This window comes from Budorcas taxicolor, chromosome 3 (genome assembly GCF_023091745.1).
Source record: "Budorcas taxicolor isolate Tak-1 chromosome 3, Takin1.1, whole genome shotgun sequence".
NCBI lineage: Eukaryota > Metazoa > Chordata > Mammalia > Artiodactyla > Bovidae > Budorcas > Budorcas taxicolor.
The window spans coordinates 105195261-105209740 of NC_068912.1; the positions used below are offsets into that span (position 1 = coordinate 105195261).

The 14480-nt window shown below is 37.1% G+C and overlaps 1 protein-coding gene across 7 annotated transcripts in view; it reads left to right on the top strand.

The window, feature by feature from the left end:
- The window catches only part of SCMH1 (Scm polycomb group protein homolog 1), a 216476-nt gene that overhangs the window by 96062 nt on the left and 105934 nt on the right, over positions 1-14480 (top strand). The window lies entirely within an intron of this gene.

Genomic DNA, 14480 nt, shown 5'->3' on the forward strand with positions numbered 1-14480 from the left:
GTTTGTCAGGTCCCATTTACCCTGAGAAAAAGGATGGAAGAAGGTCTTGCCATTGAACTTGCCTCAAAAAACCGTGGAGCTTTTATCAAATCCTACAATCACAACAGACAGTGAGAGAAAAATCTCCCATTAGAAAGGATGACTGTTACAAAGATCCCTTATCTCCTTTCCCCTAAATTCTCAATTGGTCCTTGGAATTTTCTCACTTTAAATCAATTATTAAGTAAAATGCATTATTTTCCTTTAATGACACCACTGTATTTTTCTCTTCAAGATCAGATTCACCTTTTTTTAGCATCAGTATACCTGAGTGATTTAGCACATTTCATCAGTTACCTTCAGTCACTATTGCAGTGAGTCTCTCCGGAGGATGGAGATGGTTTATAGGCTGTGTTCCTCTCAGGAGGCTGTGCTAAATTAAATGAGCATTAGAGGAAAGTGTCATTTGAAAGACCTCCCCAAGTGGTTATTTAACCTTTTCTTTCTTTCTTTAAAAAAAATTACTTGTAAAATTTCAAACATGTACAAAAGTAGAAAAAAATAATACAGAGAATGAAAGTCCATGTATGTTTTATCTTTGATAGTTAGTCTTGTTTTCTTAGTAGCTATATACATTCCCTGACCACTCCTGCCCAGTTGCTTAAACATAGTATCATTTTATCACTAAATATTCAGTATGTATCTCTCTCATAGTTAATATTTTAAAAGCATAATCATAATAACGTTGTCACATGTGAATAAAATAATGATACTTCCTTAATATCAACAAATATTTACTCAGTATTTAAATTTTCCCTATTGTCTGTCTGTCTCTCTCTCTCTTCCTCTCTTTATTTCATTTTCTTTGAATCAGGATCCAAATAAAATCAACATATGCAGTTGGGTGATATGTTCCTTAAGCCTCTTTTAATCTATGTGTTCTCCTCCTCTCTTTTATTTTTTCCTTGCAATTTATTTGTTGAAAAACCTAAGTCATTTTCTTTAAATTTTCCCACAATTAGATTTTGCTGATTATATCTCTCTGGTATCATTTAACGTGTTTCTCTGACCTCTCTTCCTAGAAATTGGTAACTAGATCTAGAGGCTTGATCAGGTTAAGGTTTAGTTTTTTTTCAATAAGAATATTTCATATGTAGTGATATTTACATTTATTAAGAAGTATATATGGTCTGGTTGTCTCTCATTTTATAAAGTAGCAGCCATTGCTGCTTGTAGTCTAGACAGGGGTTGGCAGATTTTCTAAAAGAGTCAGGTAGTAAATATTTCAGGCTTACAGGCCATACATTCTCGTTGTAACTTGTCAGCTTTGTCCTTGTAATATGAAGGCAGTCATAGACAATACATAAAAAAAATGGGCAAGGCTGTGATCCAGTAAAGCTTTAGTTACAAAACAAGTTGTCCAGCCTTCTGGCTATAGTTTGCTGCCCCCTGATTTAGACCTATCAATTCATTTTGGTTGCAGAATAGAAAATTTTAATATTATCATTCTGTCCACATAAATTAAATGGAATATGTCTATTAAAATAAACTTTCAACTATTTGGTTATCCTGAAGCATAGTTCATGCAGGAAAGACAGTTTAAATGCTTGATTCTTTTCTTTGTTTACCACTTTTCAGAATAATAAATTAGATTGCCATTATCCTCCAAAATTACTTAGTCTTATTGCTATTGTTGTATTCAATATCATAAACTCAAAGATTCCTACATATTTGATGTTTTTCACTCCATTGCACTAATTATCCTTGTTGATTCTTGAATTGTTCCATCTTTGGCCTCATGTATATAAATAATTCTTTAAATCTGTAAAACAGTATATGCCCTTTACCTTATCCCTTTCTTCTGCCATAGAGTAACCACTTTCTTTTAATAGTTCATACTTCATTTCTTAAAAAATAAGCAAATATATCTGTGTGTGTGTGTACATATATATACATATGTATTCCCTTCTTATATAAATGACAACATACTATACATACTTTTCTCAATCTTACTTTTTTCAGTTAACAATATGTCCTCAAAACGACGTCTTAGTATTGAGATGTTTCTCATTCCTTTTTGTAGCTGTGTAGTACCATAAGGTTCTCAACTGATTTTATGAACCACAGTTTAGAAGCATCTTGAGGCTATTACAAACTATAAGTTCCCAGGGATAATGGTGACCATCTGCATCAAAATTTTTCCATAAGTTCTCCGGAAACATATAGCTCAAAAAGGAAAGCAAATTAAGCCACCCATAACTCATGCCTAAACATAACTAGGAGTCAAGAATACCACACATTTCAATAACATGTTGCCTACATGTTCTGATATAAAGATCTGAAACCAGTAAAGCTAATACCCACCCCAGAATGAAGAGTTTTATGTAGATAGAAATCGCATTAAAAAGGCAGAGGGCAATGGGAGCCAAACACAGCCAAAATCACTTCCAGAAAAAGATAGGCCCATCCAGAGTGGGAAATACTGAAAGAGAACTAAGAGCTACTTGATTAGAGCATTGTCTACTGGAGAATCAGAAGAAAGAGAATGAATTAAAAGTGTGAGGGACCAGAGACAGCAGCCGTGGGCTGATAACTACCTTCATGGGAGAGATAGACATAATATTGAAGGAAAAGAAGGAAGCCATGGGTAGTCGTTTAGAGTTACACAGAAACAAAGAGAATCATAAAATCAGAAGACATTCGGGTCTTCCTATCCCACCGCATCCCAAACAGGCGCCACTAAAGAAGCTGCATTTCATTATGCCAACAGAAAACTCATGACCCGAGATCCCTGACAAAATGGAACATCCTGTTTTTTGCTAGCCCAAGAAAATATAAGACATTTTAAATCATTGGGAAACAGCAGTCAACATCCATAAAAAAAACTTCTACATGAGGAAAAACAGAAGTAGAAGATAAAACCATTTTAACTACTGAAAATTCTAAGCCAAAAATCAGTGACTAATCAGAGGAAAACTGTTGCACAGTGACCCATCTTGAATTAAATAAGTATTGACATCTACGAAAAAAAAATACCTTGAATCATAAATTTTAAGTCAGACTAGAAATGCACAGTAAATAGGAAGATGTGAAACAGAATTGTGCAAACTCAAGGAAAAAAATGAAGAAAGAAAAATAATCTCAATTGAAGACTCAGTTCCAAGGTACCCATTGGGACAATATATTCAACTGAAAATATAATAAGAGATATTGAGAAAAGAAATAAAACATTCAAGAGAATAAAACTAAATATTAGAAGAAAAAGGTTTAAAAGTATCAGAAAGGAACTGTTAGATATAGAATGTAGTCAAAAAGGTCCTCTGGGTATATGTATGTGTACATGTATATTTGGATTTCCTAAGGAAGATAAACAGGATTAAAAAATTGTAAGAAAATGTTTCAAAAATGGGAAAATACCTGAACCTTCATATTGAAAAAGCCTACCTTATTCCTGGAAAATTGTCAACTCTAAGACCTTTTCTAATAAAACAGTTATAATCTATGAATAAAAAAAATTCAGCTAAGCCTCTAGCAAAACAGCCAAATTATTTTCAAGGCAAAGAAAGTCAGGTTTGCATCATACTTTTCAACACTAAAATGCAAAGCAAGACTATAAATGGAGGAGCGTTTTTAAGAAATCTGAGGAAAGAAAAGACAGGTTTATATCTAGATGAACTGTTTTTTCAAGTGCTGAGATTATACTGAGAGAGTTTTCAATGTGCAAGAACACAGGAAATATTGTGACCCAGCCCCTTCCTAAATCAATTATGGAAAGAGCTTCATCCAAATACCAGATGATATATCTAAGAAAAGCAAAGGTAGGGACAAGAGTAGAATAGTATGATACCAGTCTGGGTCCCAGTGAAGAAGGAACACAGATAGTTTAATGAGACTGCTAACTCTAACAGAGAGTTGGAGTGAGGGATTGGCTAGTCAAAAGGCAGAGAACTCTAAGGAATGGTTGAAGAGCTGGCATAAGGAGAAGCCACCACACTGGGGCAGAGATAGACAGCCCAAGGAAGCGTCTCCCTTCCCCCATCTCAGGCCCGAGATGTAAGCCGTGTTGGAGGGGGCGCCGTTGCTCACTGGATGAGAGAAATCACTACTGCCACAGCAGTGGAACTTGCTAGAAATTTGCCTTCTATAGTGTGGAGAAGACTGTTCATGGAAAGGTGTGTCTCTCTGTAGAAACTCTTACAAAACCATTTAAGGTGGGAGGTGGTGGTGGAGGCGGAGCTGCTGCTGCTGCTGGCCACTGGATACTTAACTACTAACTGTCCAGTGTTCCGGGACACAGGCAACCAAGGAGATGGGAATGGCTGCAGAAGCCTGCCAGCAAATGCAGTGGGACCAGAAAGCAAGTCCCTTTCCTCCTGTAATATCTTTAGATGGGGTCAAAGGATATCATTTAAAACCAATAAATCAGATAGTAGTAGCCTAAATGAGGAAATGGGGGAATTAAGGACATTATAAAGTATGTTAGTATAAAGATAACCACTAAAACAAAATTCCCAAACTTTCTCAATACCAAAAGAACAAAATGGTCAAGAAATAAATGACACAAAGAGATGAACTATGGAAAATGCAGTAAATAAAACATACTGAAGTTGAGAACAAATACATAATTTATACAGAGTGTAAAGGTGGGTGTAATTTATACAGAGTATACAGAATGTAAATGGATATTTACATTTAGCTCACCTGTTAAAACATTTCAGATTGATGCTCAAAGTCAAATCCAACTTTACACTCTACCGGAGACATACCTAAAATAAAGTGAGTCGGGAAGGCTAAAAGTAAAAGATGACAATGATGTATGAAGCAACTTCAAACAATATAGTAGCAGAGGTTTGTTGTTGTTCATTCACAAAGTCATGTCCCAATTCTCTGTGACCTCGTGGACTGCCACACACTAGGCCCTTCTGTCTTCCACCATCTCTCGGAGTTTGCTCATATTCATGTCCACTGAGTCAGCGATGCTATCTAACCATCTCCTACTCTGCCACCTGCGTCTCCTTTTGCTTTCAATCTTTCCTAGCATCAGGGTCTTTTCCAATGAGTCAGCTCTTTGCATCAGGTGACCAAAGTATTGGAGCTTCAGCTTTCAGTATCAGTCCTTCCAATGACTATTCAGGGTTGATTTCCTTTAGGACTGACTGGTTTGATCTCCTTGCAGTCCAAGGGACTCACAAGAGTCTTCTCCAGCACCACAGCTTGAAAGCATCAATTCTTTGGTGCTCAGCCTTCTTTACAGTCCAACTCTCACATCTGTACATGACTACTGGAAAAACCATAGTTTTGACTATACGGACCTTGTTAAGCAAAGTGATGTCTCTGCTTTTTAATATCCTGTCTAGGTTTATCATAGCTATTCTTCCAAGGAACAAGCATCTTTTAATTTTGTGGCTTCAGTCACCATCCTCAGTGAATTTAGAGCCCAATCAAATAAAATCTGTCACAGTTTCCACTTTTCCCCTTCTGTTTGCCATGAAGTGATGGGACCAGATACCATGATCTTAGTTTTTTGAATGTTGAGGTTTAAGCCAGCTTTTTCACTCTCCTCTTTCATCCTCATCAAGAGGCCTTTTATTTCCTCTTCACTTTCTGCTGTTAGAGTGGTATCATATGTGTATCTGAGGTGGTTGATATTTCTCCTAGCAATCTTGATTCCAGCTTGTGATTCATCTAGCCCAGCATTTTGCATGATGTACTCTGCATATAAGTTAAATAAGCAGAGGTTACAATTCTGTTATCAGACATGGTGGTTGTTGTTGTTGTTGTTTAGTCACTATGTTGTGTCTGATTCTTTGTGACCCCATGGACTGTAGGCCGCCAGGCTCCTTTGTCCATAGGATTTTCCAGGCAAGTATACTGGAAAGGGTTGTGATTTTCTTCTCCAGGGGATTTTTCCCTACCCAGGGATCAAACCCACATCTCCTGCATTTCAGTCAGGTCCTTTACCACTGAGCCACCCAGGAAGCCCTTTAGACATGGTAGAATTCATAAAATAGAAATTACAGTAGATACAAAGTGATATAGACAAACACACTAATAGGATATTTAACACACATCTCTCAAGACAGGATAAGAGTACAAAAAGTAAAGGTGCTAAAGACTTTAATGAATAAGATAGATCGTGTGTGTGTGTGTATGTATTATGTATGTATACCAAACTGTATACCATGGCAACTACCCTTCCACCTTGAAATTTAAAGCTCTTTGTTTAAACAAGTTTTGTTTGGAAAATGGATATATAAGCCAAAATTTCAAAATTCCTAAAACATAGTCATAATAAACATCACATCAGAAGTCTGAGATACAATCAAAGGGATGATTGGAAAACAAATTATAGCCTTAAATACCTGTCATTAATAAAAATGAAAGGATAAATATTAAAAATTTAAGCTCCCAATTCAGAAAGCTAGAAAAAGTTATTACCCAAAGAAAATACAAAGGAGAAATAAATAGAAAAAATAAAGATAAAAAGATTTATGAGGTGAAAAATAGAAAAGCAGAAGATCAAAGTGCTGGTTCTTTGGAGAAAGCATCAACAAAATATACAAGCCACTAGTTAGCCTAATAAAAAAAGCAATTAGAGCAGATATACAGAAGTAGAAATGATGCCACTAGTTAGCCTAATAAAGAAAAAAAGCAATTAGAGCAGATATACAGAAGTAGAAATGACGAAGGGATCAATAGTGTAATAAACCAGAAAAGCTAGTTAGGACCATCACAAGGTTTAAACAGATCTATAGAAAAAATATTTTCAAAACACCTACATCAAAGCACTAGGTACAGATTATTTTACAGGGAAATCCTAGAAAATCTTGAATACCAAATAGTCTCAATTCTTCTTAATGACCTGCAAGTTGCTGTAGGTCAGTGACACCCACAGAACTTTTCTGTGATGATTGAAATGTTTTGTGTCTTCGCTGTCCAGCATGACACATGTCCAGCCTCATGTGACGTAGAGCACTTGGAATGTGGCTACTGCAACTAAAGAATTGAATTTTTACTTTTATTTAATTGTAATTTAAAGTTGAAAACCTATGTGATTGGTGGCTATGGTATTAGACAGTGCACTTCTGGATCACAGAAAAAGTAAGAAAATAGCCAAATTCTTTTTATAAGCAGAAGGAAATGGCAACCCACTCCAGTACTCTTGACTGGAAAATTCCGTGGACTGGAATTTTCAGTCAGACATGACTGAGCAACTTCACTTCACTTCAGAACTTTGATACTTAAACCTGATTTAAACACACACACATACACACACACACACACACACACACACACACACACACACACACCATCTTTATAATAAGTTTTGAAATCAAGAAATGTGTGTTCTCACAAGTCTGCAGAGTTTTGTCAAAGTTCATATGACTTTCTTCCTTTGCTATTTTAATAAGGTAAAGTCCACTAATGATTTCGCTAAACTTAAATCTTTCCATTCTCCCCAAACCCCTACTACTTTGTCTTGATGAATCACTGTTTTAAATATGTTGAATTCTAATTCCTAACATTTTACACACACACACACACACACACACACACTGTCATGTATGAGTAGTATTATAAAAATCTTAAAATGTTAGGAATTAGAATTCAACATATTTAAAACAGTGATTCATCAAGACAAAGTAGTAGGGGTTTGGGGAGAATGAAAAGATTTAAGTTTAGGGAAATCATTAGTGGACTTTACCATATTAAAATAGCAAAGGAAGAAAGTCATATGAACTTTGACAAAGCTCTGCAGACTTGTGAGAACACAAATTTCTTGATTTCAAAACTTACTGTAAAGCAACAGTACTCAAGACATTGTGGTACTGGCATAAAATGAACATAAACTTATAGATAAGAGGATTAGATTTCAGAGTCTAGAAATAAACCCATACATTTATCCTCAGTTGATTTTCAGCAAAGGTGCCAAGATAATTCAGCAGGGTTTTCAACAGCCTGCACAGGGACAACTGGATAGTCACATATAAAAAAATGAAATTGGACCCCACCTCCACACCATAGTTTTGTTTTTTGTGTTTTTTTTGCTCAGTTGTGCCCAACTCTTTGCGACCCCATGGACTGTAGCCTACCAGGCTCCTCCATCCAAGGATTTTCCAAGCAAGAGTATTGGAGTGGGTTGCCATTTCCACACCATATACAAAAATTAATTGCAAGTAGATAACAGACCTAAAACTCCTAGAAGAAAACTTGGGAGTAAATCTTCACGACTTTGGATTAGGCAGTGGTTTCTTAGATCTGGCTCCAAAAGCACAAAGAACAGAAAAAAACTGATAGACCTCAAAATTAAAAGTTTTAAATTTTGCTTCCAGAAACACTGTCAGGGAAGTGAAAAGACAACCCACATGATGGGAGAAAATAGGCAAATCTAAAAAGGCAGAGAGGTTAGTGGTTTCCAAGGACTGGGATAAACTGAGAATGGGGAGAGTGGAGGAATGATAAAATCTTCCAAAATTGGGTAGAATTATCTTTAGAGAAAAGAAGTCGCTCAGTCATGTCCGACTCTTTGTGATCCCATGGACTAGCCTATCAGGCTCCTCCATCCATGGGATTTCCCAGGCAAGAGTACTGGAGTGGGTTGCCATTTCCTTCTCCAGGGGATCTTCCTGACCCAGGGATCGAACCCAGGTCTCTTGCATCGCAGGCAGATGCTTTACCGTCTGAGCCACCAGGGGAGTCAATAGAATTATCTTTGCATAACTCTAAAAATCACTGAATCAGATACTTAAAAGTATAATTGAGTTTCACCACAATAAAGCTATTATTTTTTCAAACTCACATAAACCAATTCAACATACAATATTGTATGCTGAACATTGGGAAAACTGGGTATCCACATGCAAAAAAATGAAATTGGACCTTTACCTTGCACTCTTATATAATAATTAATTCAAAATGGATCAACAACCTAAATGTAGGAGCTAAAACCATACAACTTAGAAGAAAACATAGAGGAAAAGCTTCATGACATTGAAACTGGCAGTGGTGTCCAGATATGACATCAAAAACACAGGCAACAAAAGAAAAATAATAGTTATATTTGACTGCATCAAAATTAAAAATTTTGTTTATTAAAGGAAAGTGTTAGAGTGAAAAGGGAACTCATGGAATGGGAGAAAATATTTGTCGATCATATATCTGGCCAGGGGTTACTATCCAGAATATATTTTTTAAGACTTTTTGAACTCAACAGTAACAAATAAACAACTTGATTGAAAAATAAGCAAAGGACTTGAATAGACATTTCTCTGTAGAAGATATACAAATGTCCAATAAGCACATGAAAAGATACTCTATATTGCTAATCATTTAGGGAAATCAAAATCACAATGAGATAATACTTCACACCCATTAGAATGGCTATTATCAAATAAATAGAAAATAACAAGTGTTGGTGAGGATGTGGAGAAATTGGAACTTTGTGTATCGGTGAGTATTAGAAATGAAAAATGGCATAGCCACTATGAAAAACAATATGGTGTTTCCACAAAAAACGTTAAAAGTTAAATTACCACGGGGGGAAGGGGGAAGGGGAGGTCGCTCAGTCGTGTCCGACTCTTTGTGACCCCATGGACTGTAGCCCACCAGGCTCCTCCATCCATGGGATTTTCCAGGGGAGAGTACTGGAGTGGGTTGCCATTTCCTTCTCCAGGGGATCTTCCCCACCCAGGAATCAAACCCAGGTCTCCTGCATCGTAGGCAGACGCTTTACCGTCTGAGCCACCATAAATTACCATATGATCTAGCAATTCCACTTTGGGATAGATAGGCAAAAGCATATAAAGTAAGGACTCAAGGAGATATTTTTATACCCATATTTAGCAGCATTATTCATAATATCCAAAAGGCCGAAACAGCCCAAGTTTCCATTGAGAGAAGAATGAGTAAATAAAATGTGGTATATACACATAGTAGAATATTATTCAGCTTTACAAAGGAAGGAGGTTCTGACGTGCTACAGGGTGAGTGAACCTTAAAGATACTATGTTAAATGAAATAAGCCAGTCACAAAAGAACAAATACTATATGATTCCACTGAGTACCTACAGAAAAAAGAATGACATTTGCAAGGAACTAGGAGAGGGGAGAAAGGAACGAGGAGTTACTGTTTAATGGGCAGAGTTTTGTGTGAGGAAGATGAAAAAATTCTGGAAATACATGATGGTGATGATTACACATTGATATGAACGTACTTAATACCATTTACTTTTGAGAAAGAGAAGGAAATACATGTGTATACACACATGCACATATATATAATGTACATGAATTTATATATATTTTATATACTTATTTTTATAAAAAGAAACACTGGACTATTAAAACGAGAAAATAATGAAAAGATTGCCTATGGGGAGTGTCTGGGAATAGTGTGGAAAAAATAGAAATGAGAGACTTCTTGGAGAATACCCATTTATATTCTTTTGACTTCTGAATTATTTGAATGTGTTACTTATTACATAAAATTAAATCAAAAATATATGAACAGGCATATACTAAAATTGGCTAACTTTTCAGTACAGTTCAGTCACTCAGTCGTGTCTGACTCTTTGTGACCCCATGAATCGCAGCACACCAGGCCTCCCTGTCCATCACCAATTCCCAGAGTTCACTCAGACTCACGTCCATCAAGTCAGTGATGCCATCCAGCCATCTCATCCTCGGTCGTCCCCTTCTCCTCCTGCCCCCAATCCCTCCCAGCATCAGAGTTTTTTCCAATGAGTTAACTCTTCACATGAGGTGGCCAAAGTACTGGAGTTTCAGCTTTAGCGTCATTCCTTCCAGAGAAATCCCAGGGCTGATCTCCTTCAGAATGGACTGGTTGGATCTCCTTGCAGTCCAAGGGACCCTCAAGAGTCTTCTCCAACACCACAGTTCAAAAGCATCAATTCTTCGGCGTTCAGCCTTCTTCACAGTCCAACTCTCACATCCATACATGACCACAGGAAAAACCATAGCTTTAACTAGACTGACCTTAGTCGGCAAAGTAATGTCTCTGCTTTTCAATATGCTGTCTAGGTTGGTCATAACTTTTCTTCCAAGGAGTAAGCGTCTTAATTTCATGGCTGCAATCACCATCTGCAGTGATCTTGGAGCCCCCAAAAATAAGGTCTGACACTGTTTCCACTGTTTCCGGATGTCATGATCTTCGTTTTCTGAATGCTGAGCTTTAAGTCAACTTTTTCACTCTCCTCTTTCACTTTCATCAAGAGGCTTTTTTGTTCTTCCTCATTTTCTGCCGTAAGGGTGGTGTCATCTGCATATCTGAGGTTATTGATATTTCTCCCGGCAATCTTGATTCCAGCTTGTGTTTCTTCCAGTCCAGTGTTTCTCGTGATGTACTCTGCATATAAGTTAAATAAGCAGAGTGACAGTATATAAACAGAAACAAACTGAACTCTGTATCAAATGATTATCATAGCCACATTGAAAAACTTCCAACAATCAGAACCCTTACAGTACACCCTCATTGGGAGATAGTTCAAAGGAAGAGGAAATTCTGACTTTTTTTAGCAATGTTAGTGGTTTTGCCACAATAATCTGAAACTATTTTGTGTGTATTGAAGATAGATGTAATGAGTAAATAGATACAAAATATGGAATAGGAGAAGATGAGGAAGAACCTTGCAGTGTAGGATTGAATTGAAGGTATGTTATGAACTCTTTACTTCAAATAGGTATATAAATCTACAATTATATATATATTAAAATATCCATATATATTAACATATAATACATATTCGCTTAGAATATGTACATGTTTACATATGTATATGTATATATTCCAGGATGGTACATGTATATGTGTAGGTATGTATATGTTCCAAGCTCTGTCTATTGAAAGGCCTAGAAACAATGACACCTCAGTAGCAATGTGAGGAGTTGATTTCTAAATTTCCAAATTACTTAATTTCTAAATCCCATTCTCCACTAAAAGGAATCATGGCTCCTTGAAGCAATGGCTATTTCAAGACTGAGCAACAGGTGAATCTGGAACATCTTAGTTTGCCAGAAAACAGTTTCAAAGAATGATGGGTACATATCAAAAGGATATAGGAGCCAGCCTAAAGAGACTTTGACTAACCAAACCTGGAAAAAGAAAACCATCAAAAAGAATAATAAAAATAAAAATATAATAGTAGTAGCACCATGGGTCCCTAGTGAAACACTAGAAAAAGTTGCAGAGAAAGTTCTTTGCAGAATTTCAGCTAATAAATATTAAAAATGATAGAAAGTTATCATTTTGGCAATCACCATTTTAATGAATTCAGGCCAAGACAATCGATGAATGCTAAGAAAAGCTTATAGTCCTGAAGTTTTTCCCCACTGATTATCTATTAATTACAAGGGGGAATTACAATAAAGAAATCTGTCAGTCATTCCTTAACAAGTGATCAAATTTAGTATCATCAATGATTAGACCAACATATATACCTCTTAAAGCAATGAAGTGAGAAGTACTCAACATCACTTGTGTAGTACTTTTGTCAAAACTATTTAACATGAATGTAGTCATAAGGAAACAATCAGAAAGAAATCCAAATTGTGGGACATTCTATAAAACAGTTAAGACTCTTCAAAAGTAGTAATTTCGTGAAAAACAAAAGGCAACTGAACAATTGTAGATTAAAGGAGACTAAAGATACATGACAACCAAATACAATAGGTAATCCTTGGAAGAAAAGTTACGACCAACCTAGACAGCATATTGAAAAGCAGAGACATTACTTTGCCGACTAAGGTCCATCTAGTCAAGGCTATGGTTTTTCCTGTGGTCATGTATGGATGTGAGAGTTGGACTGTGAAGAAGGCTGAGTGCTGAAGAATTGATGCTTTTGAACTGTGGTGTTGGAGAAGACTCTTGAGGGTCCCTTGGACTGCAAGGAGATCCAACCAGTCCATTCTGAAGATCAGTCCTGGGATTTCTTTGGAAGGAATGATGCTAAAGCTGAAACTCCAATACTTTGGCCACCTCATGTGAAGAGTTGACTCACTGGAAAAGACTGATGCTGGGAGGGATTGAGGGCAGGAGGAGAAGGGGACGACCGAGGTTGAGATGGCTGGATGGCATCACTGCCTTGATGGACGTGAGTCTGAGTGAACTCTGGGAGTTGGTGATGGACAGGGAGGCCTGGTGTGCTGCGATTCATGGGGTCACAAAGAGTCAGACACGACTGAGCGACTGAACTGAACTGAACTGAATCCATGGTGTAATTTTAAATGAAATAGCTGTAAAGATTTGAGGACAGTTGAGAATATTTTTAATTAAATTTCTTGGATAAGATAATATTGCAGTTTTAAAGGAGAATGTCCTTGTTGCCAGGACACATGTCCTGACATATATGGAGGTGAAGTATCATGATGTCTCTAACTTTGTTCAAGGAAAATTGTGTGGATAGGTGGAAAGCAGCTGTGGTGAAGCAGTATTTAGTTGCCGAACCAGGTGGAGGGTGCATGGTTTGTTCATGTACTGTTTTTGCTACTTTTCTCTAGGTTTAAAATTTTTCAAAATAAAAAATTTTAAATAAATTATGAATATAATTACATGTATATATGTGTGTGTGTTCATGTTCCCCAGGCCTCCTCTGAACTTCTCCCGAGTTCCTGAATCAGAATCTCTAGGTAATGGGGCTCGGGATTCTGCATGGTAAAATGGCTCGCCTGCGACTCTGACACAGCTGGTTTATATTTAGGAAGCATTGCTCTTGAGACCATTCTTTATTAAAATCTTGTGTGGTTTGTGTGTATGTGTATAAGTGTGTGTGTTCTATTCAAATAGGAACATTGCATAGTCCTCCAGGTGAAAAGGTAGAATGATTCTCAGATAATGTCAATCTTTTCCTCACATCCCCTTGTTTTAATGGTCCATTCTATACTTAGTCTGAGGTTATTTCTTCTAAACAGGACTGTATGGATCACTAATTCTCAAACATGGCTGCCAGTTAGAACCACCTACGCAGCTCTCAAAAATTTCACTGCCTAGACCTTCAGTTCAATTCAGTTCAGTCCGACTCTTTGCAACCCCATGAAATGCAGCACGCCAGGCCTCCCTGTCCATCACCAACTTCCGGAGTTTACCTAAACCCGTGTCCATCGAGTTGGTGATGCCATCCAACCATCTCATCCTCTGTCGTCCTCTTCTCCTCCCGCCCTCAATTTTTCCCAGCATCAGGGTGTTTTCAAATGAGTCAGCTCTTCACATCAGGTGGCCAAAGTATTGGAGTTTCAGCTTCAACATCAGTCCTTCCAGTGAACACCCAGGACTGATCTCCTTTAGGATGAGGCCTTTCTTCATATCAATTAAATCTGAATTTCTGGGGGTAGGGTAATGTGTTCTTTGGTGCTCCCCAGGGGATTCCAGTGTTCAAGATTGAGAGTCCCTAGTCTAGATCAGAGCTGGCCTCTAGTGAGGCCCCTAGTCAATTGTGTCAGGATCTCAGTATAAACTGCCTGTTCAGAAATGATCACATACTCTGGTG